Here is a 24,983-nt window from a genome sequence, read left to right on the forward strand (position 1 = left end):
CACTGAGCCAAGACAGTGCCACTGCATTTCAGCCTGGGCAACAGACAGAGACTCCGTCTCAAAAAAAAAAAAAAAAAAGGCAACAACAACAACAACAAACAATGAAAAAGCATTCTTTCTACACCAAGACAACATTAGCATTTATATTATCTATTTTTTAATTTAAAAAAAAAAACTGTTTTAATAAAATAGAGACAAGGTCTCAGTATGTTGCCCTGGTTGGTCTCACACTTCTGGGCTTAAGGGATTCTCCCACCTCTGCCTTCCAAACTGCTAGGATTACAGATATGAGGCACTACACCCAGCCAGCATTTATATTATCTACAAGTGTAGTTATTGATTCTTATACATTTTCAATTAAATATCCAACTTTAATGTGAAAATATCATGCCCTTAAACCAAGCAAACTTTCAAAGAGACTATAATACTAATACTTACTACTCATGGTACCATACTAAACATTTTACATACATTATCTCATTTAATACTAAAATCTTTATGAGGTAGGTATTATTTTCGCTATTTTATAAATGAGTAAACTGAGACTTGACCAAGTAACTTGACCAAGGCCTGCACAGCTGGTGACAGAATGGGAATCTGAACCCATCCTCTGAACCAAAGAATCCTAAGAGTACCAAATTGCGAGATGGAAGATTTGTTTGTAAATACTGACTATGGCAAACCATAGAATTATGAATCTCAAGAGTAGAAAGAATCCTTCATAGTGGTTAAGCAGTTCTTACACAATGTTTTTAACTTTTAGCAGACTCTGGCTGAAACATATGGGGACAACTTAATATCTAAGGTAATAACATGATCTTATTGAGGGATATTAATCATTAAGTGAAAAAAAGTTTATATAGATTTCACATTTTCTGATGTGATACATCAACAAGTAACATTTCAGGACCATAGGAAACTACAAAGAATGACATCAGAACTTACAATTCATGTCTCTTTTTTTTTTTTTTTTTTTTTGAGATGGAGTCTCACTCTGTTGCCAGGCTGGAGTGCAGTGGCGCGATCTCGGCTCACCGCAACCTCTGCCACCCAGGTTCAAGCCATTCTCCTGCCTCAGCCTCCCGAGTAGCTGGGATTACAGGTGCGCATCACCATGCCCGGCTAATTTTGTATTTTTAGTAGAGAAGGGGTTTCTCCATGTTGGTCAGGCTGGTCTCATAAACTGCTGACCTCAGGTGATCCACCCACCTTGGCATCCCAAAGTTCTGGGATTATAAGCATGAGTCACCATGGCTGGCCTCATGTCTCATTTCTAAAGATAAAATAAAATCTTAAATTCTTCAAAGAAAAGATTAAGAAATTCATCTAGTATTTGACAAATTCACAAAGGTCATCATTTATTAGTTCAACAAAGTCCCAAACTTTTATGACTCTTTAATAAGATTCATTTGTTAATTAAATTTTAAGTACTTACTATATAAAATAAAGCTATAGTAGGCATTCAAGAATTAGACTCGGGGCCAGGCATAGTGGCTCATGCCTGTAATCCCAGCACTTTGGAGGCTGAGGCAGGCAGATCACGAGGTCAAGAGATCGAGACCATCCTGGCCAACAACATGGTGAAAGCCTGTCTCTACTAAAAATACCAAAATTAACGGGGTGTGGTGGCACACGCCTGTAGTCCCAGCTACTCAGGAGGCTGAGGCAGGAGAATCACCTGAACCCAGGAGGTGGAGGTTGCAGTGAGCCGAGATGGCGCCACTGCACTCCAGCCTGGTGACAGAGCGAGACTCCGTCTCAAGAAAAAAAAAAAAAAAAGGGAATAGACTCTACCCTAGAGCATAATAAAACAGATTCTCCATAACCCTTAAGTCCTGATACTGGTATCTTCTTTCAATCACTTCATCCTCACATTACAAGCATACACCCAAAGTATACTTGGAACTAAACTTCCGTAAACAAAAAAATAAGACAAAAATCTAAAAGTTCATGAAGAGGCAGCAATGCAACTTGTGAAAACAACATACATGGGCTTGGAAGTCGACAGATTTTAAATCTGCCTCCCAACTATGCAGCCTGATAGTTACAGAAATCAGGCAACAACTTCTCTGAGTCCACTTATTTATCAATAAGAAGGATATACTGCTATCTATCTTGTAAAGTTCTTAAAATTCTAGCATAGTAACTAGCATGAGGGAGGCATTAATAAATGTTCGCTCACAAAGAACACTGAGAAGTTCAGCATACAATGAAAGACTTGTAAAGTCAAATAAAGACTATTAGATTTTATCTACTTCTATCCTCAATTTTTACATTCCAAGGACAGCAGCAGAGTCACCTACCCAAGATTACACAGCTAGTTTCCATGGCTGGATCAACACTCACTACCCAGTGCTCTTTTTCACTACCTACACTAAAACGAATAAAATATACAAACACTATGACTCACCTCAAAACACGTTTGTTTTATGTCGACTTAAAAAACTGAGCACTAAGTGTTATTTAATAAAATGCTAAAATTCTTATTTCAATAACTTCAAGCTTTAACAGCCAAACTTGTCATCTAAAGTGTTTCCAAAAGTTTTTCTAGTCCAAACTACAATTTTAAAAAGGTCCTTTCTCAAGATAGTAACGAGAAAAAGTCGTGATCTTTTCGCTGGAATCCGATTAGCTGTTACAAATTAGTTTGCTGAATACAATTTATATTCAGACTACCCTTAAAAGGAAACCATGCTTTAAAACCACCTTCCTAGCTCCCAAAATAGTGTCCTGTCACTTGAACTGTATATTTTATTTGGTATTCCAAATATATTCTGAATTCCCAAAAGAAAGTAAAACTAATTTACTAGTAAAAGTACCAGTGGAGTGTAATGGGGGGAAGAGGGCACAAAAGGGGGTGTTTCCTTTTTAAAGATATTCCCTTGCAAAGTACCATATGGGTTATGTATGAAATCCCAATCAGAGTGCTCCGAAAACACTCCAGAGTGAAAGAATGCTGTTTCACCTTTCAATTCTTAGTCAAAATGTTGTAAGGACAGAACAGCACAGGAACACTCTCTCTCAGTTTCTGACTTTATTTTTTAAAGAACATCCTTAGTATAAAGGATGTGTTAAGAATTGTTAGAAATTGTCCCAGCTCACAAATGAGGAGACTGACGATGTTAAGGAACACCGAAGAACTATGGAAATGAGATAAAGCGTCAGCGAGCGTTTCACTTTGATCTGATGCATCACTTCGTGCCGTGTAAGTCCTCCAAGAAGAGCAAGAGAACTGAAGGTCCGACCACCCCAGAGCGGACCCAGCTGGCTCTGCTCTGCCAACCTGGGGACCAAATATCCTGTGGTCACTTCCTTAGTCCAACAGTCCTAGCAAGAAGAGAGTGCCTGGAGCCTTGAAGGGGTGAAGGCAAAGTGAAGAATCAACCAGCCTATGTGATTAAAAGTCAGTCAACCAAACAGCCCATGCCCACCATCCCCAGATACACCCCAAGCCCCTTCGCCTACACACACCTCTCCTACAAACCCCTGCTCTGGTGGTGTGGCAACGTCTACACCCACCACACCACTTCCCCGCCACAACTCCCCTTCCCACAGGTATCCACGGTCACCTTCGCAGACCATCGCTGCCCCAACCCCAACTTCTCGCCCCACACTCCCTCGCCACAGAAGCCTCCCCGGCCGGTCTCCCCACTCCGCAGCCTCCCACACACGCGCCCTCCCCACTTCCTCGCCCTCGCTTCCCTCCCGGCTCTCGAGGAGCTTCCCCCGACCTCCCCTCGCTCTCCTCCACGCCCCCGAACACCTTCGCCCCTCCACCGCGGGTTCCCCGCCTCCAGCCCCGAGGCCCGGCCCAGGCATGTGGGGCAGGCACCTCCTCCACCGCCCCCCATGCCCGGCCCGGCCCGGGGGCTCCCGCGTTGATGGGAGCCTCGGAGAGAGGGGGTCTAAGAAGAACGACACCGGACTCGCGGTCCCTCCACTGCTCGCCGACCCCGGAGAGCGAGAGTGCGGAGTCGCCTCTGGGGTCCCCCAGGGAGTAGGACTCTAGGCCGGTGCCCCCCAGCCCCGTTTCTTCCCGATCGTTGGAGCGGAGGGGAAGGAGGATCCCCGGGACTCACCTCGAGCCTGTTGTCAACATTAGCCCCGGGTTTCCCAGCACCAACTCCAGCGCTCGGGCTCTCCCCTCCCCTCCCCCCACCTATCTCGCAGCCGAGGGCCCGCCTTCCCTTAGCTCCCCCTCCTCCCTCCGCCCGCCGGCCCTCCCGCCCGCCACTCACCAGCGCGGCCGGGCTGAGAGTGGGGGCGGGGCGGAAGGAGGCGAGAGGGAAAAGGCCGTCCACGCGACTGCCCGATTAAAAACAGTCCTGATCGCCCTCCCCGCGGCATGCCGATGCCCTCAGCTTGACTCTGGGGTGGCGGGTCCGAGGCAAAGGCTCATATAAGTGCCACCCACTTAATGGCTCTTCCAAATTCCCCAGTCGATGAGAAGAGCGAATTTTTCAGACAGGTAATGCGTAAGGTAGCCACTACCAGCACCTCAAGCCAGGGCCCCAGCGGAGAGGTGGAGTGTTCCGAGGACCCGAGGCAGGAAGTGGATTGGTCGCCAGGAAAGGGAAAGCGCCTGAATTGGAGCTGCGCAGGCGCAAGCACTTCGCGGGGGATGGGGGTGGGAAGCGCGAATGGGGCGGGGCGGAGCTCACGGGAGGCGAGGAAGGGTGGTGGAATAGTGGGAGGGTTACGGAGCGCCATTAAGGACAAGCCTGGGCACGTGATTCTCCTGGGAGTTTCCTGGTGCGAACGTAAGGAAGAGGTCTAAGAAGAGAAAGTTTGATTGGACTAATTCGAGGGGAGACGTTGAAGATTTAGAAAATTGGAAACTGGAGAAACTAAAGCATATGGCTGGTTTGGGAGGTGGGAGTCGCTTAGGAATGGGTCTAGTTTTAAGAATGCCCTAGAAGACATCGAAAGTCCCGCGGGGGGATTTCAGTAGCAGTTGTAGGTGTTCGAGGTAAAAACCACCCAGGGCGAAGAAGAATTAAGGCTTTTTCCATACACTTCTTAGAAAACACCCAGTTCTAACAAGCAAGTTTTTATTACAGTGGAAAGACCTCCCTGAGTTATCAAATCACCCGTTTAAAAAAAAATGGCTAGCGTCGACATTTCTTCTGAATGCGAACCCAGGCCGACTTTTAAAAATGGGTTGTCAGTTTATCCACATTGCTTATTTCCTCCTGAATTGCTGAAATGGTGCATCTGGCCTCGAAACAGTGCTGGGTTCTGCGAACATGATCCGAGTAGGTGGCTCTGGCTGGTCCGGAGCTAGAGGAACAAGGGTGCGAAACTGGTCTTGACGTTTGCTTGGCCTGCGGGGGCCCCACCTGGTGTCCAAGCACACATAATGAGCTACTACCAACCACAAATACTTGAGGCAAGTCCAGGTTCCCTATGACTCAACCTTTGCCCGTTTCTCTCTATTTACTGTTTGCTTCCCCATTTACTCTTAGCACGCAAATTATCCTCTCATACCGAGTGTTGCTGCTTCCTGTATTTTAAAAAAATACACACTACACATAGGTCAATCATTTAAAGGGTAGTAAAAGAGAAAGATGAATACAGCTATTCTGCAGCCTTGATAAACAATGATGAGAACTGCCCCCAAATACCATGTTGGTGATAGCCACCCACACTTCTCTTCAAGGTTTCTTTTTCTCATTTTGTCGGATTACCTTAAGAAGCTTTACCTCTGGCCAGACATGGTGCCTCATGCCCGTATTCTCAGCACTTTGGGAGGCCGAGGCTGGTGGATCACCTGAGGTCAGGAGTTCCAGACCAGCCTGGCCCCAACATGGTGAAACCCCGTCTCTACTAAAAATAGAAAATTAGCCTGACGTGGTGGCGAGCGCCTGTAATCCCAGCTACTCGGGAAGCTGAGGCAGGATAATCCATTAGAACCCGGGAAGCAGAAGTTGCAGTGAGCCGAGATAGCGCCACTGCACTCTGGCCTGGGCAACAGAGCAAGCGAGACTCTGTCTCAAAAAAAAAATAGAAAAAAGCTTTACCTCTTTGTTAATAAATATAATAAATCCTTCTCAATAAATATAATAAATCCTTCTCATTGTAAATCAAGTCAACCTTTGCCTTTAATCAGGTGTTAAAAGGAAATCACCTAAAATCACCTAAAAGAGGAGGGCCTTTTTGTTGAGCATTTGCTATTTTACATTTGTGATTTTAATTGCAGTCACCATTTTATAAAAGTTGAGTCAGATTAATTTACTGTCACAAAATTAGTAAGTATACTACCTAGTATTCTACTCAAATCTAACTCCAAAAACCCAGGTTCTTTCTGCTGTGGCTCTACGCAAACTTTTACGTAAACTGAAAATGCTGCCAATCATTTTACATCCAAAGACAGATGTCAAGCCAGCCACCAAAAGCCTGATGTGGGAATATCATTGTAATGTCTTAACTAGAAAAAAACACCCCACTGTGAAGAGGCCATCATTTTTTATTCTGATAATTCAAACTTTATGATTTTCTGAAAATACATTCTCAAGATGAATTTTTGAGAAAAGTCTCAAAAATGTTCATTGTTCTTTTTGTCTGCTGCAATTGACAGAACTGTTCTATATGGGGAAAAAAGAGAATGAAGCTATTTAGTTTTTATTTAGACCTACACGATGCTACTCGCTACTTAAAACCTAGCTGGTGGCAGCTTCACAGACAAAAGCAAAGGCCAGACAAAGAGATTACAATTACAGAGAAGGACAAATCCTGACTTTAAGGAAAAGAAAAAGGCATCATATGAGGCCAACCAGCTCTAACTACATCCTCTGCCCCCTGACCTCAGAGAACTGGGAGTGTGCTGTTCCATGAGGAAATCCAGCTTTGATCTTTTAGAAACCAATGTTTAACCTAGTTTAAGCTGCTTTTTTAAAAATACCTACCTCTTGGTATATCTCTGCTAGAAATTTTTTCAGTGTTTCCTCTTTCTGCTTAACAGTTTCCAAAAGTAAATGTGTTGGGGTGTGTCCCTTCAATATGAAATATAAGCACTGGCCAGGCGCGGTGGCTCACGCCTGTAATCCCAACACTTTGGGAGGCCAAGGAGGGCGGATCGCTTGAGGTTGGGAGTTCGAGACCAGTCTGGCCAACATGGTGAAATCCTGTCCCTACTAAAAATACAAAATTAGCCAGGCGTGGTGGCATGCACCTGTAATCCCAGCCACCCGGGAGGCTAAGGCAGGAGAATCACTTGAACCCAGAAGGCAGAGGTTGCGGGGAGCCGAGATCATGCCATTGTACTCAGCCTGGGCAACAAGAGTGAAACTGGGTCTCAACAACAACAAAAAAAGAAATATAAGTATTGAGGGTGCATTTAAACAAATATAAACATATGAAACATAATGGTGCTTACTACCAAATCATGTTGGGATTTCTTGTGGAATTGTAAGACGAAAATCAGTTTACTAACACTGGCTTCTCTGAATTCCACCAAAATAGAACACAAGCAATGTGAGGTTAACCTGTTTTATTTGTCAAGCTTTTAATATGGCTAGTCAAAAAAGTAAATTAATATTGGCTTGGCCGTGTGCCGTGACTGATACCTGTAATCCCAGCACTTTGGGAGGCCAAGGCGGACGGATCACCTGAGGTCAGGAGTCGAGACTAGCCTGGCCAACGTGGTGAAACCCTGCCTCTACTAAAATACAAAACTTGGCTGGGCATGGTGGCAGGCGCCTGTTATCTCTGCTACTTGGAAGGCTGAGTTAGGAGAATTGCTTGAACCCAGGAGGCTGAGGTTATAGTCAGCCAAGATCACGCCACTGCACTCCAGCCTGGGCAACAGAGCAAGACTCCCTCTCAAAAAAAAAAAAAAAAAGTAAATCAAATGATAAGACTTATAAAGTGCTTAGTATAGCACTTGGCAAGTAGTGAAAGTCAAATGAATGAGATTACAATCTAATGCAGGAGGTAGATCGTAGATAAACATAAAAATTGTGATGGTTAGAATAAATGCTGAAAGGGAAAAAGGGTAATGTAATGCAGAGTAACAGGAGAGAGGGAAGAGGGTGGCTGTTTTATACTCAGGAAAAGGCTCTTCAATGATGTAAAATTTGAGCTAAAACCTGGAGAATTTGAAGTTCCTAGTTATACAACTAGAAATGTCAAATGGGCACTTGGAACACAAGGGAGAGCCCCAGCCTAGAGATGAAATTTTGAAAGTCATCCATACAGACAGTATTTACAGCCATAAGAATGGATGGGTTCAGGCCAGGCGCAGTGGCTCATGCCTGTAACCCCAGCACTTTGGAAGGCCGAGGAAGGCAGATCACTTGAGGTCAGGAGTTTGAGACCAGCTTGGCCAATGTGGCAAAACCCCATCTCTATTAAAAATACAAAAATTAGCCAGGCATAGTGGCACGCGCCTGTAGTCCCCGCTACTCCAGAGGCTGAGGCAGGAGAATGGCGTGAACCCGGGAGGCAGAGGTTGCAGTGAGCCGAGATGGTGCCACTGCATTCCAGCCTGAGCAGCAAGAGTGAGACTCCATCTCAAAAAAAAAAAAAAAAAGAATCGATGGGATCAACCAAGAAAATGAAGCAGGAGAAAAAGGTCCAGGACTCAGCCCTGAGAAACTTCCACATACAGAGGTTAAATCTCTGAAAAGGAGACTGAATGAAGAAAGGGAAAACCAGGAGTGTGGCATCATGAAAGCCAAGAAAAGAGGTGCTTCAAGAAGGGAAAAGTGGGAAGCTGTCTTCTGTGTTACTAGGACAGCGAAGAATATGAGGACAGAAAAGTGCTGGTTGCATTAACAATGTGGGAACCACTGCTTACCTTACAGATGCAGGTCAGTGATGTGGTGGGGACAGAGTGGAATGGTTGAACACTAAGTTGGAGATGGAAACAGTGGAGTCATATATGAGAAATTGTGTTGAGAAAAGCAGCAGAAAAATGTAGCCATAGGAGAATGTGAAATCAGGGAGGAATCTGTTTGGTTTTGCACCTTTTACTTTTGTATATTTTTTGTATTTTTACATGACAGATAAAGAGGTTTTTTGTTTGTTTGTTTGTTTTGAGACGGAGTCTCGCTCTGTTGCCCAGGCTGAAGTGCAGTGGTGCAATCTTGGCTCACTACGAGCTCCGCCTCCCAGGTTCATGCCATTCTCCTGCCTCAGACTCCTGAGTAGCTGGGACTACAGGCGCCCCCCAACACGCTTGGCTAATTTTTTGTTGTTGTATTTTTAGTAGAGACGGGTTTTCACTGTGTTAGCCAGGATGGTCTCATTCTCCTCACCTTGTGATCCGCCCGTCTCGGCCTCCCAGTGTGCTGGGATTACAGGAGTGAGCCACCACGCCCAGCCGATGTGTGGGTTTTTTTATTTGATGTTGATTTGTTTGAGACAGAATCTCGCTCTGTCGCCCAGGCTGGAGTGCAGTGGCACGATCTTCCCTCACTGCAACCTCCACCTCCCAGGTTCAAGCGATTCTCCTGCCTCAGCCTCCTGAGTAGCTGGGAGTATAGGGATGTGCCTCCGTGCCCAGTTAATTTTTTTTTTTTTTAAAGATAGTCTCACTCTGTCATCCGGGGTGGAGTCCAGTGGCACGATCTCAGCTCACTGCAACCTCTGCCTCCCGGGTTCAAGCAATTCTCCTGCCTCAGCTTCCCCACTAGCTGGGAGTACAGGCGCACGCCACCACGCCTGGCTAATTTTTTGTGTTTTAGTAGAGATGGGGTTTCACTGTGTTGCCCAGGCTGGCTGGAAATCCTGAGCTCAGGCAGTCCACCCACCTCAGCCTCCCAAAGTGCTAGGATTACAGGTGCCCGCCACCATGCCCAGCTAATTTTGTATTTTTAGTAGAGATTGGGTTTCTCCATATTGGCCAGTCTGGTGTCGATCTCCTGACCTCACGTGATCCTCCTACCTCGGCCTCCCAAAGTGCTGGGATTACACAAGTAAGCCACCACACCCAGCCCTGGATTTTCTTCTTAATCGTTACTCTTTTTCAGTGAAATTTGAGGCACAGTCATCAGTTAAAAGTGAGATGAGGGAGACAGTTGGGCAGGTTTGAAAAGAGAAGAGAGAATGTGAGAGAGACTGAAGAGTGTTGAAAGCCAGTGAGCTGCCCCTTAGGGATTTCCAGGTTATGCTGAGCAGCTCCTTGAGCTCTGAGGTCATGAGTTGAAAGCAAAACCAGGGCCGGGCACAGTGGCTCAGGCCTATAATCCCAGCACTTTGGGAAGCCAAGGCAGGTGAGTGGATCACCTGAGGTCAGGAGTTCGAGACCAGCCTGGCGAACATGGTGAAACCCCATCTCTACTGAAAATACAAACATTAGCCAGGCATGGTGGTGAGCACCTGTAATGTCAGCTAACCGGGAGACTGAGGCAGGAGAATCACTTGAACCCGGGAGGCAGAGGTTGCACTGAGTGAGATCATGCCACTGCATTCCAGCCTGGGCGACAAGATGGAAACTCCGTATTGAAAAAAAAAAAAAGGGAAGTAAAATTATCCAGCCTACACATGCCAGTTTCTTTTTTTTTTTTTTTTTCTTTTTGAGACAGAGTCTCAATCTTATCACCCAGGATGGCGTAGGATCTAGGCTTACTGCAATCTCTGCTTCCTGGGTTCAAGCAATTCTCCTGTCTCAGCCTCCGGAGTAACTAGGATTACCGGTGTCCAACACCACACCCAGCTAATTTTTTTGTATTTTTAGTGGAGACAGGCTTTCACCATGTTGGCCAGGCTGGTCTGGAACTCCTGATCTCAGGTGATCCGCCCACCTCGGCCTCCCAAAGTGCTAGGATTACAGGCATGAGCCACTGCGCCCCACCGGCACATGCCAGTTTCTCCAGAAGATATGGAAAGTTAAGTTTAATCACGGTTGGGCTTTTTTTTTTTTCATGACAGTAATGACAGACAAAGAGAAGAGTAAGGGAATCGAGGGTGTTTGTAAGAGAATGATTAGAATGGAGGATCATGGAATCTAAGCTGGGCGAGGAGGGAGGTGAAGAGAAAGGAGGAATGCATGAGTGTGGGTGGGGAAGATGGACAGACTGGAGTAAATAAAAGCTGCAAATAGGCTGGGTGCAGTGGCTCATACCTGTAATCCCAGCATGTTGGGAGCCCAAGGCAAGCGGATCACTTGCGATCAGGAGTTCAAGACCAGCCTGGCCAACATGGTGAAACCCTGTCTCTACTGAAAATACAAAAATTAGTCAGGTGTGGTAGCTCAAGCCTGTAATTCCAGCACGTCAGGAGGCCGACACGGGCAGATCATTTGAGGCCAGGAGTTTGAGACCAACCTGGCCAACATGGTGAAACCCCGTCTCTACTAAAAATACAAAAAAGTAGCCAGACGTGGTGGCACAGGCCTGTAGTCCCAGCTGCTGGGGAGACTGAGGCAGGAGACTCGCTTGAACCTGGGAAGCAGAGGTTGCACTGAGCCAAGATCATACCACTGCACTCCAACCTGGGCGACAGCAAGACTCTGTCTCAAAAATAAATAAATAAATAAATAAATAAATAAATAAATAAATAAAAGAAAAAATTCTGCAAAGAAGACAGTAAGATCTCAGCTACTCGGGAGGCTGAGGCAGGAGAATCGCTTGAACCTGGGAGATGGAGGTTGCGGTGAGCCAAGACCGCGCCACTGCACTCCAGCCTGGGCAACAGAGCGAGCCTCTGTCTCAAAAAAATAATAATAAAAAAAAAAAGAGACAGGAAGGAGCCAAAACCTTAAGTGAATGAAAGGGGACAGAACTGGACACCAGTAGGTGATCCTGAAGAGCTGTGGGAGTGTAGGGAGAAAGAATGAGTCCAGAGGACCCGAGATTTTTGAAAAAGGACAGAAATGACCAGGTCAGGAAGCAAGAAACAGGTAGCTGTGCACTCAGACTGCACGAGTTCAAACTCTGATTCCAACGTTTACTCACTATTTGAACTTGGGCTCGTTTTTCAACCAGTTTAAATAACAGCTTTTTATTCTTAAAAATCATGATAATAATAGTACTCTTTCATGGGGTATTGTGAAGAGTAAAGGAGGTAATTGAAATAAAAGCACTTAGCACCATGCTCTAGAATGTTCTAAGTGTTGGCTATTACTAAATCATGTTGGAAACCACAAACGTAATCCAAATAGCTTTGCAATTTGAATAAATAGTACTTCAACAGTCCTTTCTTTGCCTTAACACTTTAGAGAAACCAGAGCACCTGAAACCTTTTACTTCAGTCATTAGGAATCTGTGCCAAGACACTGAAGATTAAATGAAGATTAAAAAGAAGGGGTTACAGCTGGGTGCAGTGGCGCAATGCCTGTAATCCCAGCACTTTGGGAGGTTGAGGTAGGTGGATCACCCGAGGTCAGGAGTTCAAGACTAGCTTGACCAACATGGTGAAACCTTGTTTCTACTAAAAATACAAAATTAGCTGGGCATGTTGGCACACTTCTGTAATCCCAGCTCCTTAGGGGGCTGAGGTAGGAGAATCGCTTGAACCCGGGAGGTGGAGGTTGCACTAAGCCGAGATGGTGCCATTTTACTCCAGCCTGGGCAACAAGAGCGAAACTCCGTCTCAAAAACAAACAAACAAACAAACAATAAAAGAAGTGATTACAAATGAAGATGAAAAAGAAACGGGAGAAAAAAGGAAGAGTTTTCTTACCTAGTGCAACTGATAATGACAAAAGTTTGTAAATTCTTTCTGCCAAGCCACTTTGGAAGCCACTGGCTTACAGGGTACAATTCAGAATCCTTAGCAGGAGCTCCTAATCATGGGCTCTTGTCTACGCATCTGGTCTCACTTCTTGCTACATTCCCCACGTGTCTAAGTTCCAGCCATAACAACCTGCATACATAGGACTTCCTCTTCCCTTGGTGCACATTATGTCTTTGCCTAGAATGTCCTTTCTCCCATGAATATTTCCAGACTAGTTAAGTCAAGTGTTATTTCCTCAGGAAAGTCGTTTTTTATCACCACTACCTTACAAATACTGAGGTGCCAGCCCCCAACTGGGTTCCTGCAGCAGCCTCTGATCACCCATCTTACAACATTCATTACCTTATATTGGAATACTTTTTAAAATATCTGTTTTCGGCCGGGCGCAGTGGCTCATGCGTCTGATCCCAGAACTTTGGGAGGCCAAGGCCGGCGGATCACGAGGTCGGGAGTTCGAGACCAGCCTGGCCAATATGGTGAAACCCAGCTGCTACTAAAAATACAAAAATTAGCCGGGTGTGGTGGTGGGCGCCTGTAATCCCGGCTGCTCAGGAGACTGAGGCAGGAGAATCACTTGAACCCAGGAGGTGGAGTTTGCATTGAGCCAAGATCGTGTCACTGCACTCTAGCCTGGGTGACAGAGCAAGACTCCGTCTCAAAAAAAAGAAAAAAGAAAAAAGAAAAAAGAAAAAAGAAAAAATCTGTTTTTCTTGTGAGACTGTAAGCTACTTGGGGCTATGATTTGTATCTCACTAATCCTGTGTCTTATGTGATAGAAAGCACTTTGTAACATTTTGATAGAAGGATTAATGTAAATGAATGTTTTCTTTGGAGAGGATGAGAAACTTGTGTACTGAAACAGGAATGTGTAGGAATTTTTTTTTTTTTTTTTTTTTTTTTGTAAGAGAGGGTCTCACTTTTTCATTCAGGCTGGAGTGCAGTGCCACCATCCCGGCTCACTGCAGCCTCAACCTCCCAAAGTTCAAGCAATCCTCCTGCCTTAGACCCCTGCCCCCACAAGTAGCTGGGACTACAGGCTTATACCACCATGCCAGGCTAATTTTTTTTGTATTTTTTGTAGAGAGAGAGTTTTACCATGTTGCCCAGGCTGGTCTCGGACTCCTGAGCTCAAGCAGTCTGCCTGCCTTGGCCTCCCAAAGTACTGAGATTACAGCCATGAGCCACTGCGCCTGGCCAAGAAGGATATTTTGGAGGAAACCATTACATTATAGTCTGGAGTTTCATTCTTATTTACCAAGTGATATACAAACTCTTCCATCCTGGCTAACCCGGTGAAACCCCGTCTCTACTAAAAAATACAAAAAACTAGCCGGGTGAGGTGGTGGGTGCCTGTAGTCCCAGCTACTCGGGAGGCTGAGGCAGGAGAATGCTGTAAACCCGGGAGGCGGAGCTTGCAGTGAGCTGAGATCAGGCCACTGCACTCCAGCCTGGGCGACAGAGCGAGACTCTGTCTCAAAAAAACAAAACAAAACAAAACAAAAAAAACTCTTAACAGACTAAATACACCCCTTTTGGTGATTTACATGAAAGCTATTCAAGTTTTTAACAGTGAGAGGTTGGATGGACACCTCTATCTTAGTATGTGTCGGGCATTAATCCATCTAATGCTTCTATTTGATAGGTGCTATTTTCCCTATTTTTATAGATGGGGGAAACTTGCGCTTAGCATAGTTAAATAATGTGCCCAGGATTACACAGCTACTAAATAGAATCTTAATTCAGGGCTGTCTGATGACAAAGTTCACACTCTTATATAAGATTTCCTTCCATTCTAAGATGTTTCCCCCACCTTACACAACTGACTACCACATGCAGTGGTAATACAGATATCCCCATTACCATAATCAGAATATGGAATAAGAAAAGACATGCTTTTGTAATCTAGTTCAAACAAGACAGACCAATATCTATAATAAAGCAAGAATGTCTGCCTTGGTCACACCAGTGTGTTGCTAAATCTATAACCATGGTAATACAAAGGAAAGAAGACTGAACTGGAAGTGAAAGACGTTTGTCTAGGCTTAGAGCCCATCCAGGGCACATGTAACCCAGCGAAACTAGGGCAAGTCATTTGTAACTGCTCCGTGACTCAGAGCCCTCATTTTACAAATGAATGGATTAGACTTCACCGTCCCTAACCTTATTACTTTAATTTAATTTTGGGATGGAGTCTCACTCTGTCCCCCAGGCTGGAGTGCGGCAGCACGATCTTGGCTCACTGCTGAGGCTGGAGTGCAGTGGAACGATCTCGGCTCATTACAACTTCCGCCTTCTGGGTTCAGGCAATTCCCCTGCCTCAGCCTCCCGAGTAGCTGGGATTACAGGTGCCTGCCACCACGCCCTGTTAATTTTTGTATTTTTGGTAGAAACAGGGTTTCACCATGTTGGCCAGGCTGGTCTCCAACTCCTGACCTCAGGTTATCTGCCCTGTTGGTCTCCCGAAATGCTGGGATTACGGGCATAAGCCACCACGCCCAGCTGCTTGCAAACATTTCCAAGAGTCCAAGTGAAAAGTGGTTGCCTGGGTAGGGTGCGGCTCATGCCGCTACTTCCCCAGATGTCTAAGTTCCAGCCACAATAAATAACCTGCATACACAGGACTTCCTCTTTCCTTAGTGCACATTCACTTCGTTAGTGCACATTCACTTCGTTTGTCAGTTGCTAAGAGTAGTAATGTAAAGAAATAGGTGTCATTTCTAGCTTATTCTGGAAGCTTCTAGTTTCTTCTGCAAGGTATTATACTACAGACATAATAATATATGCAAAATATATCCCTAAAGTTTCTCCATGGAAGCTTGAACCCGGGAGGCAGAGGTTGCAGCAAGCCAAGATCGCGCCATTACACTCCTGAGCAACCTCTTGGTTTGCTGCAACCTCCACCTCCCAGGCTCAAGCGATTCTCCTGTCTCAGCCTCCCGAGTAGCTGGGATTACAGGCACATGCCACCATGCCTGGCTAATTTTTGTATTTTTAGTAGAGACGGGTTTCACCATGTTGACCAGGCTGGTCTTGAGCACTACCTCGTGATCTAACCGCCTCGGCCTCCCAAAGTGCTGGGATTACAAGCATGAGCCACCACACCCGACCGGCAGTTCTATATTTGTAAGTGACTTAATTATGTAATCCTCACAGTAAGTTATGTAGTAGGTACTTTTTTTTTTTTTTTTTTTTGAGCCTGAATCTCACTCTGTCACCAGGCTGGAGTACAGTGGCTCAACTCGGCTCACTGCAACTTCTGCCTCCCGTGTTCAAGTGATTCTCCTGCCTCAGCCTCCAGAGTTGCTCTGATTACAAGTGTGCACCACCACACCCAGCTAATTTTTGTATTTTCAGTAGAGACAGGGTTTCACCATGTTGGCCAGGCTGGGCTCGAACTCCTGACCTCAAATGATCCATCTGCCTCGGCCTCCCAAAGTGTTGAGATTGTAGGCATAAACCAACTCACCCTGCCGTAGATACGATTATTAAGCCCATTTTACTGATGTGAAAAATTGAGGGTTAAAGAAATCAGGTAACTTGCCTAAGCTCACACCTAGTAAGTGCCAGAGCTAGGATTAGGAATCAGGTTCTTTACATTAAAAGTGACTTAGCCAGGTGGGGCATGGTGGCTCATGCCTGTAGTCCCAGCACTTTGGGAGGCTGAGGCGGGAGGATCACCTGAGGTCAGGAGTTCAAGGCCAGTCTGACCAACATGGAGAAACCCCATCTCTACTAAAAAAACAAAATTAACCGGACCTGGTGGTACATGCCTGTAATCCCAGCTACTCGGGAGGCTGAGGTAGGAGAATCACCTGAACCCAGGGGGCGGAGGTTGCAGTGAGCCGAGATCACACCATTGCACTTCAGCCTGGGCGACAGAGAAAGACTCCGTCTCAAAAAAAAAAAAAAAGAGTGACTTAGCCACAACCTTGTGATAGCTTTCTCTAAGATAGGCTTCTTTATCTCTGTTTTACAGCTGGAAACTAAGATGTGATCCAAGGTCACAGAGCTAAGAACTGACAAAACACATTCAAACCCTCATATTTGTCTCCCAAGCCCTGTATCCTAAACATTCTCTTGCTACTTCTCATTCTCCTTTGCTGGAACTCCTCATCCCAACCTTTAAATTTCTGAGTTCCTCAGCATTATGAGTCTTTCTTTCATACTCAGGACCTCAAAAATATCTTTATTTTATTTTTTTGAGATGGAGTCTCACTCTATCGCCCAGGCTGCAATGGTGCAATCTCAGCTCACTGCAGCCTCCACCTCCTGGGTTCAAGAGATTCTCCTGCCTCAGCCTCCCAAGTAGCTGAGATTACAGGCACTCGCCATCATGCCCTGCTAATTTTCGTATTTGCATTAGAGACAGGTTTCTGCATGTTGGCCAGACTGGTCTTGAACTCCTGATCTCAGGTGATCCACCCGCCTTGGCCTCCCAGATTCTTGGATTATAAGCGTGAGCCACCGTACCCAGCCAATATTTTTTTTTTTTTGAGACGGAGTCTCACTCTGTCACTCAGTCTGCTGTGCAGTGCAGTGCAGTGGCATGATCTTGGCTCATTGCAACCTCCACCTCCCGAGTTCAAGCGATTCTCCTGCCTCAGCCTCCTGAGTAGCTGGAATTACAGGCACATGCCACCACACTGCTAATTTTCGTATTTTTAGAAGGGATGGGGTTTCACTATGTTAGTCAGGCTGGTCTCAAACTCCTGATCTTGTGATCTGCCCACCTTGGCCTCCCAAAGTGCTGGGATTACAGGCATGAGCCACCATGCCCAGTCTCTCTATCTCCCTCCTTGCTCCCTCTCTCTCTCCTTACACTGTCTCTCTCTCCCCTTACTCTCTCTCTCCTCTGTCCGTTCTCTTCTCTCTCTCTCTCCTGTCTCTCTGTCCTCTCTCTCTCTCTCTATATATATATATACACATATATATACACACACACATACATATATTTATATATATGTCTCTTTCTCCCTGCCCCCTTCCCCCACTTTCTCTCTTCTCTGAAGAAAGCAAGCTTCCATGTTGGGAGCTGTTCTTCGGAGAAGCCCACATGGCAAAGAACTGAGGGTGGCTTCTGGCCAATAACCAATAAGGAACTCAGGCCTGCCAACAACCACGTGACTGAACTTGGAGGCCAGTTCCCTCCCAGCTGAGCCTTCAGATGGAATCACAATCTCACTGGAAGTGCAACTGCCTCCTGGCGTACTGTCTGGCGTACTGACCTGAAATTGTGTGATAATACATGGCTGTTGTTTCTTTTTTTTTTTTTTTTTTTTTTTTTTTTTTTTTGAGATGGAGTCTTGCTCTGTCGCCCAGGCTGGAGTGCAGTAACCGGATCTCAGCTCACTGCAAGCTCTGCCTCCTGGGTTTATGCCATTCTCCTGCCTCAGCCTCCCGAGTAGCTGGGACTACAGGCGCCTGCCACCTTGCCCGGCTAGTTTTTTTGTATTTTTTAGTAGAGATGGGGTTTCACCGTGTTAGCCAGGATGGTCTCGATCTCCTGACCTCGTGATCCGCCCATCTCGGCCTCCCAAAGTGCTGGGATTACAGGCTTGAGCCACCGCGCCCGGCCTTGGCTGTTTCAAGGCACTAAGTTGTGGGGTGATTTATCATACACCAATAGATGACTAGTACAATGATAATCATTATTTTAATATTACCTGTCAGCCGGTCATAGTGGCTTATGCCTATAATTCCAACATTTTGAGAGGCTGAGGCAGGAGGATTGCTTGAGCCCAGGTGTTCGACACCAGCCTGGACAACATAGTAAGACCCCCCTCTCTACAAAAAATGCAAAAATTAGCTAGGCGTGGTGGTGCACACTTGTGGACCCAGCTTCTTGGGAGGCTGAAGTGAGAAGCTTACTTGAGCCCCAGAGGTCAAGGCTGTCATGAGCCATGATCGCGTCACTGCACTCTGGCCTGGGCAACAGAGCAAGATCCCATCTCAAAAAAAAAAGAAAATTACTGTTATATACATGTATGTCATATACACATTCATATATGTATGTCATATGTGTATGAAAAATATGTCATATACATATTCATATATTTTTGTAAGTATGATACATTTCATAGTGAGGGTGTTTGAATGAGGAAAAAAGAGATGTTCATGGGTATTAGCCAGAAGAAAGAAAAGAAGTCATTATTTTAAAAATGCTATATATGTATTTTAATTTTATTTTATGAAATAGACACAGGATCTTACTATGTTGCCCGGGCTGGTCTCGAACTCTTGGCCTCAAGCAGTTTTCCTGCCTTGACTTCCCAAAGTGTTGGAATTATGAACAGGAGCCATCACTCTTGGCTGAAAATAAGTAGTTTGTTGTTGTTGTTGTTGTTTTGAGATGGAGTTTCACTCTTGTAGCCCAGGCTGGAGTTCAGTGGTGCCATCTCCGCTCACTGCAATCTTCACCTCTCTGGTCCAAGCGATTCTCCCTGCCTCAGCCTCCTGAGGAACTGGAACTACAGGCACATGCCACCACACCCGGCTAATTTTTGTATTTTTAGTAGAAACAGGGATTCACCATGTTGGCCAGGCTGGTCTTGAACTCCTGACCTCAGGTGATACACCCGCCTTGGCCTCTCAAAGTGCTGGGATTATAGGCATGAACCGCCATGCCTGGCTGTTAACTTAAAAAAGTGTAAATTCTAGCATGCTCAGTGCTTTAAAAAGTAAACCAAAGAGTCAAAGCAAACACCTTTCTTCAAAAATAAAATAGTCCTGTGTCTAGCCTAGTGAACTGACCATTTGAACACTCTATTAATAAGAAAAAAAAAAGCCAATACCTAGAATATTCCAGCCCAGGGTGGAATGCAGTGGCGTGATCATGGCTCACTGCAACCTGGGCTCAAGTGATCCTCCGACCTCAGCGTATGGAGTAGCTGGGACTGCAGGTGCACACAACCACGCCCAGCTAATTTCTTTTTGTATTATTATTATTATTTATTTATTTATTTTTGAGACGGAGTCTCACTCTGTTGCCCAGGCTGGAGTGCAGAGGCGCTATCTCGGCTCACTGCAAGCTCTGCTTCCTGGGTTCACGCCATTCTCCTGCCTCAGCCTCCCGAGTAGCTGGGACTACAGGTGCTTGTCATCACACCTGGCTAATTTTTTTGTATTTTTAGTAGAGACGGGGTTTCACCATGTTAGCCAGGATGGTCTCGATCTCCTGACCTCGTAGTCTGCCCGCCTCGGCCTCCCAAAGTGCTGCGATTACAGGCGTGAGCCACCGCACCCGGCCTTAATTTTCGTATTTTTTGTAGACACAAGGTTTCTCCATGTTGCCTAGGCTGGTCTGGAACTCCTGAGTTCAAGTGATCCACCTGCCTTGGCCTCCAAAAGTGTTGAGATTACAGGCTTGAACCATCATGCTCAGCCTCGTATTCCTATTCTTACACCCAGTCATTGCCAATTGTCTTGTACCCTGACATACAGATTTTGCTTACCAGTCCTCATCCATGTTCAAGATCATTAAATCCCAGGAATCATGCCAATGGCCACTATCGTGAATAAGACCTTGTTATAATAATAGTTAATATGCCTTAAGTACTTACAATATGCCAGCAACTGTTGTAAAGTGTTTTACATACAGTTACACCAAACCTATCAGGTAGGTACTATTACAACCCCATTTTACTTATTTATTTGTTTATTTTTATTTGCTTATTTTTGAGACAGAGTTTCGCTCTTGTTGCCCAGGCTGGAGTGCAGTGGCATGATCTCAGCTTGTTGCAACCTCCATCTCCTGGGTTCAAGTGATTCTCCTGCCTCAGCCTCCCAAGCAGCTGGGATTACAGGTGCCCGCCACCACACCTGGCTGATTTTTTGTATTTTTAGTAGAGACAGGGTTTCACCATGTTGGCCAGGCTAGTCTGGAACTCCTAAGCTCAGGTGATCTGCCCACCTCGGCCTCTCAAAGTGCTGGGATTATAGACATGAGCCACCGTGCCCGGCCACAATCTCATTTTACAAATAGGAAAATTGAAGCTTAGACGGTTTAAATAACTTCCCAAGGCCCCACAACTGTAAGTGCTAGCATCAGTAGTTGAATACAGGCAGTCGGGTGCTGACACCCATACATTCATTGGACAAATATTTACAATGCACCTATTTTGTGCCAATCACTATTTTGGGCACTTGGTTCTTCAGTGATCATCTGGGCACAGTGATAGTTCATCCAGGCACTAGGCTCATAAGCTCATCAGTGAGCAAGACCTATAGAGATCTTTACCCTCATGGAGTTTAAACGTTAGTCAGGGGAGATAGACAAACAATGATACGCAGATTATGTAGTATATTAGGAAATCAGTGTGATAATAAACATAAGAAGTACAGCAGAGGCTGAGTACAGTGGCTCATGCCTACAATCCTAGGACTTTGGGAAGCCGAGGAGGTGGATTGACTGAGCTCAGGAGTTCAAGACCAGCCTGGGCAACATGGCAAAACCAAAAAACACCAAAAAAAAAAAAAAAAAAAAAAGTTGGGTGTGGTGGCACACATCTCCTGCGGTCCCAGCTAGTTGGGAGGCCGAGGTGGGAGGATTGCTTGAGCCTGGTAGACTGAGGTTGCAGTGAGCCAAGATCGCATCACTGCACTCCAGCCTGGGTGACAGAGTGAGATCCTGTCTCAAAAAATAAACACAAAATTTTAAAAATTAAAAAAAGTACAGCAGAATTAGGGGACCAGGAGTATAAGGGGTGAGGTAGCTAGCTGCAATTTTAAGAATACCAGCTAGACCTGGCTGAGAAGATAACATTTGTTTCTTTTTTCCAATTTTGGTTATAATTTTAAAAATTATTTTAAAATGCTGAAAAGCACAGAAAATAACAAAACAAATACCCATGTTCTCTCTACCCACAATGCGACAAATGTTAACATTTGGTTCAAAATATTCTAAAGAAACTAACGCAGGAGTGTCCAATCTTTTGGCTTTCCTGGGTCACAATGGAAGAATTGTCTTGGACCGCAGATAAAATACACTAATACTATTGATAGCTGATGAAGTAAAGAAAAAAAATCACAAAAAACTCCATATATATGCATATACACATATACATATATATACTCCCTATTACTTACCATAACCGAAGTCAAGGTCTTATATTAGTGCTATTACAAATAGTTTCTTTTAATCTTCTACTCCACAAAATTAAGTATTTCAGGAGTGAATGTGATGAAGCACAGATGTTAAAACCATTTCTTCCTTCTAGGAAATGATTCTGGATCACTTGGGTATGAGGATCATACACATACGTATATATGGAGTTTTTTTGTGATTTTTTTTTTTTTCCTCAAATACATATATTTGAGATGGAGTCTCCCTCTGTTGCCCAGGCTGGAGTGCAATGGCTCAATCTGGGCTCACTGCAACCTCTGCCTCCTGGGTTCAAGCGATTCTCCTGCCTCAGCCTCCTGAGGAGCTGGGACTACAGGTGTGCACCACCATGCCCGGCTAATTTTTGTATTTTTAGTAGAGACGAGGTTTTGCCATGTTGGCCGGGGCGCTCTTGAACTCCTGGACTCAGGTGATCCTCCCACCTTGGCCTCCCGAAGTGTTGGGATTACAGGTGGGAGCCATTGCGCTAACTCTTTTCTGTGTCTCTTTTTATTTTTATCCCTAGTCCTGCAGTCCTTCTCTTGTCTGACCACTTGACTTCCCCACAGTCACCCATGCATTTGTCGGACGGGGATGTATTGATGGCTTATTATGTGCTCAGACCACAATACCAGAGTCATTTCCTAGAAGGAAGAAATGGTTTTAACATCTATGCTTCATCACATTCAATCTTGAAATACTTAATTTTGTGGAGTAGAAGATTAAAAGAAACTATTTATAATAGCACTAATAGAAGACCTTGACTTCGGTTGTGGTAAGTAATAGGGAAAGACCATTTTGACGGATTTCGAAATCTTTACATTCTTTTCTGAAGCCCAGACCCAAAAACCCATCTCTGTTGTATGCAGCGAGCAAATTAAATGGAGCGTAAAACGAAACTGTGATACCGTGTATGTCAGCGGAAACTGGTGGGTTTTATGAGATTAAGATTTGCAAGTCTAAACACTTGAAAAGTAGGGCCACCTTAATTGTTTTGTGATATAGCTCCTAATCCTCCTCAAGCAGTATTTATGCAAAAGCAATGCCATCAGCAGTCGGGAGTGCTTAAATTTCATCCTGTTTTGCTTTATCCTAAAGTACCAGTGGAGTCCTGTAAGAAGGAGGTTTCTCAGCCAGGCGCAGTGGCTCATGCCTGTAATCCCAGCATTTCGGGAGGCCGAGGCAGGCAGATGGCTTGAGCCCAGGAGTTGAAGACCAGCCGTGAGCAACATGGTGAAACCCCGTCTCTACAAAAAGTACAAAAATGAGCCTGGTGTGGTGGCATGCACCTGTGTTACCAGCTACTCGGTGTAAGGTTAGCTGAAAGAAAGGACGAGAGAGAGACCCAAGGTCAGGCGAATAATTTTATTAACCTGCCAGGCTTCTCCACCATAGTCAGAGGAGGCAGCCCTGAGCTTACAAAATGAGGGGTTTATATGCGGGAGAGAGACCCTAGGGTTGTTTGTTGGTTAACTTTACCAATATCATCTCGCGAATGGCTTACAATACATTATCTTGTGAAAATAGGAATTTACAAGAGAGTGTAATTTAGGTTTATCCATGTTTCTCGTGATCTCCCCCATGCTGTCTGTAGGACTATAATAGCAAGTCTGGTGACTTTGCTGTGGCACCCAGATAAGGGTTCAGGAATGCAGCTGCAGAGTATTCAGGGTAAGGGCCAGCTGCATTGAGGTGGGGTGTTCCTCGGGCAGCTTGTCCCTAATACTCAGAAGGCTGAGGTGAGAGGATCACTTCAGCCCGGGAGGTCGAGGCCGCAGTGATCACGCCTCTGCACTCCAGCCTGAGCAAAAGAGCAAGACCCTATCTCAAAAAAAAAAAAAAAAAAAAAAAAGAATGAAGCAGCTAATTATTTATTGAATTGGAACAATTCCTAAGATATATATGTCTGTGTGTGTGTTTGTGTGTATGGATATATACACACACACACATATATATATATTTGTTTGTTTGTTTGTTTTGAGACAAGGTCTTGCTCTGTCTCCCAGGCTGGAGTTTAGTAGTGTGATCATGGCTCATTGCAGCCCGGACCTTCTGGGCTCAACTGATCCTCCCACCTCAGCCTCTTGAATAGCCGAGACTACAGGTGTGTGCTACCACACCCCACTAATTTGTTTTTATTTATTTATTTATTTTTTCCTGAAGCAGAGTCTCGCTCTGTCTCCCAGGCTGGAGTGCAGTGGCGCAATCTCGGCTCACTGCAAGCTCCGCCTCCTGGGTTCACGCCATTCTCCTGCCTCAGCCTCCCGAGTAGCTGGGACTACAGGTGCCCGCCACGACGCCCAGCTATTTTTTGGTATTTTTAGTGAGACGGGGTATTTGTTTTTATTTTCTATAGAGATGAGGTCTCCCTATGTTGCCCATGCTGATCTCGAACTCCTGGCCTCAAGTGATCCTCCCAGCTCAGCCTCCCAAAGTTTTGGGATTATAGGTGTGACCCATTGTATCTGGCCATGCTTCGTTCTGTTTTACAACTCTATAGTATTCCATTGTAGAGGACTTTTATTTAATCCCCTAGTTTTGGATATTTAGGTGTTCACAATCTTCTTTTATTTCCTTTTTTCTTTTTTTTTGAGACGGAGTCTTGCACTGTTGCCCAGGCTGGAATGCAGTGGCACGATCTCAGCTCACTGCAAGCTCCGCCTTCCGGGTTCACGCCATTCTCCTGCCTCAGCTGGGACTACAGGCACCCGCCACCATGCCCCGCTAATTTTTTTGTATTTTTTTAGTAGAGTTGGGGTTTCAACATGTTAGCCAGGATGGTCTCGATCTCCTGACCTCGTGATCTGCCCGCCTCGGTCTCCCAAAGTGCTGAGATTACAGGTGTAAGCCACCGCGCCCGGCCTCACAATCTTTTCTTTCAATTATAGACAATGCTACAATGAATATGTACAAAATTGTGTGTGAATGTGTACATGAAAGTCTGTTCTTTGTATGAATTCCTAAAGGTGGAATTGCTGGGTCAAACAGAATGCATTTTATTAACTTTGTAAAATATTGACAGTCTGCCCTCTATGGAGTTCGTACTACTTTACATTTTTGCCAACAATGTATGGGAGTACCTATTGCCCTATACCTTTACCGACATAGTGTGCTATCAAAGTTTTAGAAACATTTTGAACTTTGCCAATCTACATCAAGGATTCTCACCTGAGGTCCACAGCTCTCAAGAAGGGGTTTTTCTCCC

The 24,983-nt window shown here is 45.1% G+C and overlaps 1 protein-coding gene across 2 annotated transcripts in view; it reads right to left on the reverse strand.

Annotated features, from left to right (window-relative positions):
• UPF2 (UPF2 regulator of nonsense mediated mRNA decay) overlaps positions 1-4,549 on the reverse strand; it is a 126,673-nt gene extending 122,124 nt beyond the window's left edge. The window contains exon 1 of one of the 2 annotated variants that reach the window (XM_008002258.3): positions 4,239-4,549. The gene's annotated coding sequence lies outside the window, so the exon portion shown is untranslated. Of the gene's footprint in view, positions 1-4,079; positions 4,153-4,238 lie in introns of those variants that run through there. The other variant, XM_008002259.3, reaches the window with a different exon arrangement.
• Between the last annotated feature and the right edge of the window lie 20,434 nt (positions 4,550-24,983).

Source organism: Chlorocebus sabaeus, chromosome 9, assembly GCF_047675955.1.
Source record: "Chlorocebus sabaeus isolate Y175 chromosome 9, mChlSab1.0.hap1, whole genome shotgun sequence".
NCBI classification, from domain to species: Eukaryota; Metazoa; Chordata; class Mammalia; order Primates; family Cercopithecidae; genus Chlorocebus; species Chlorocebus sabaeus.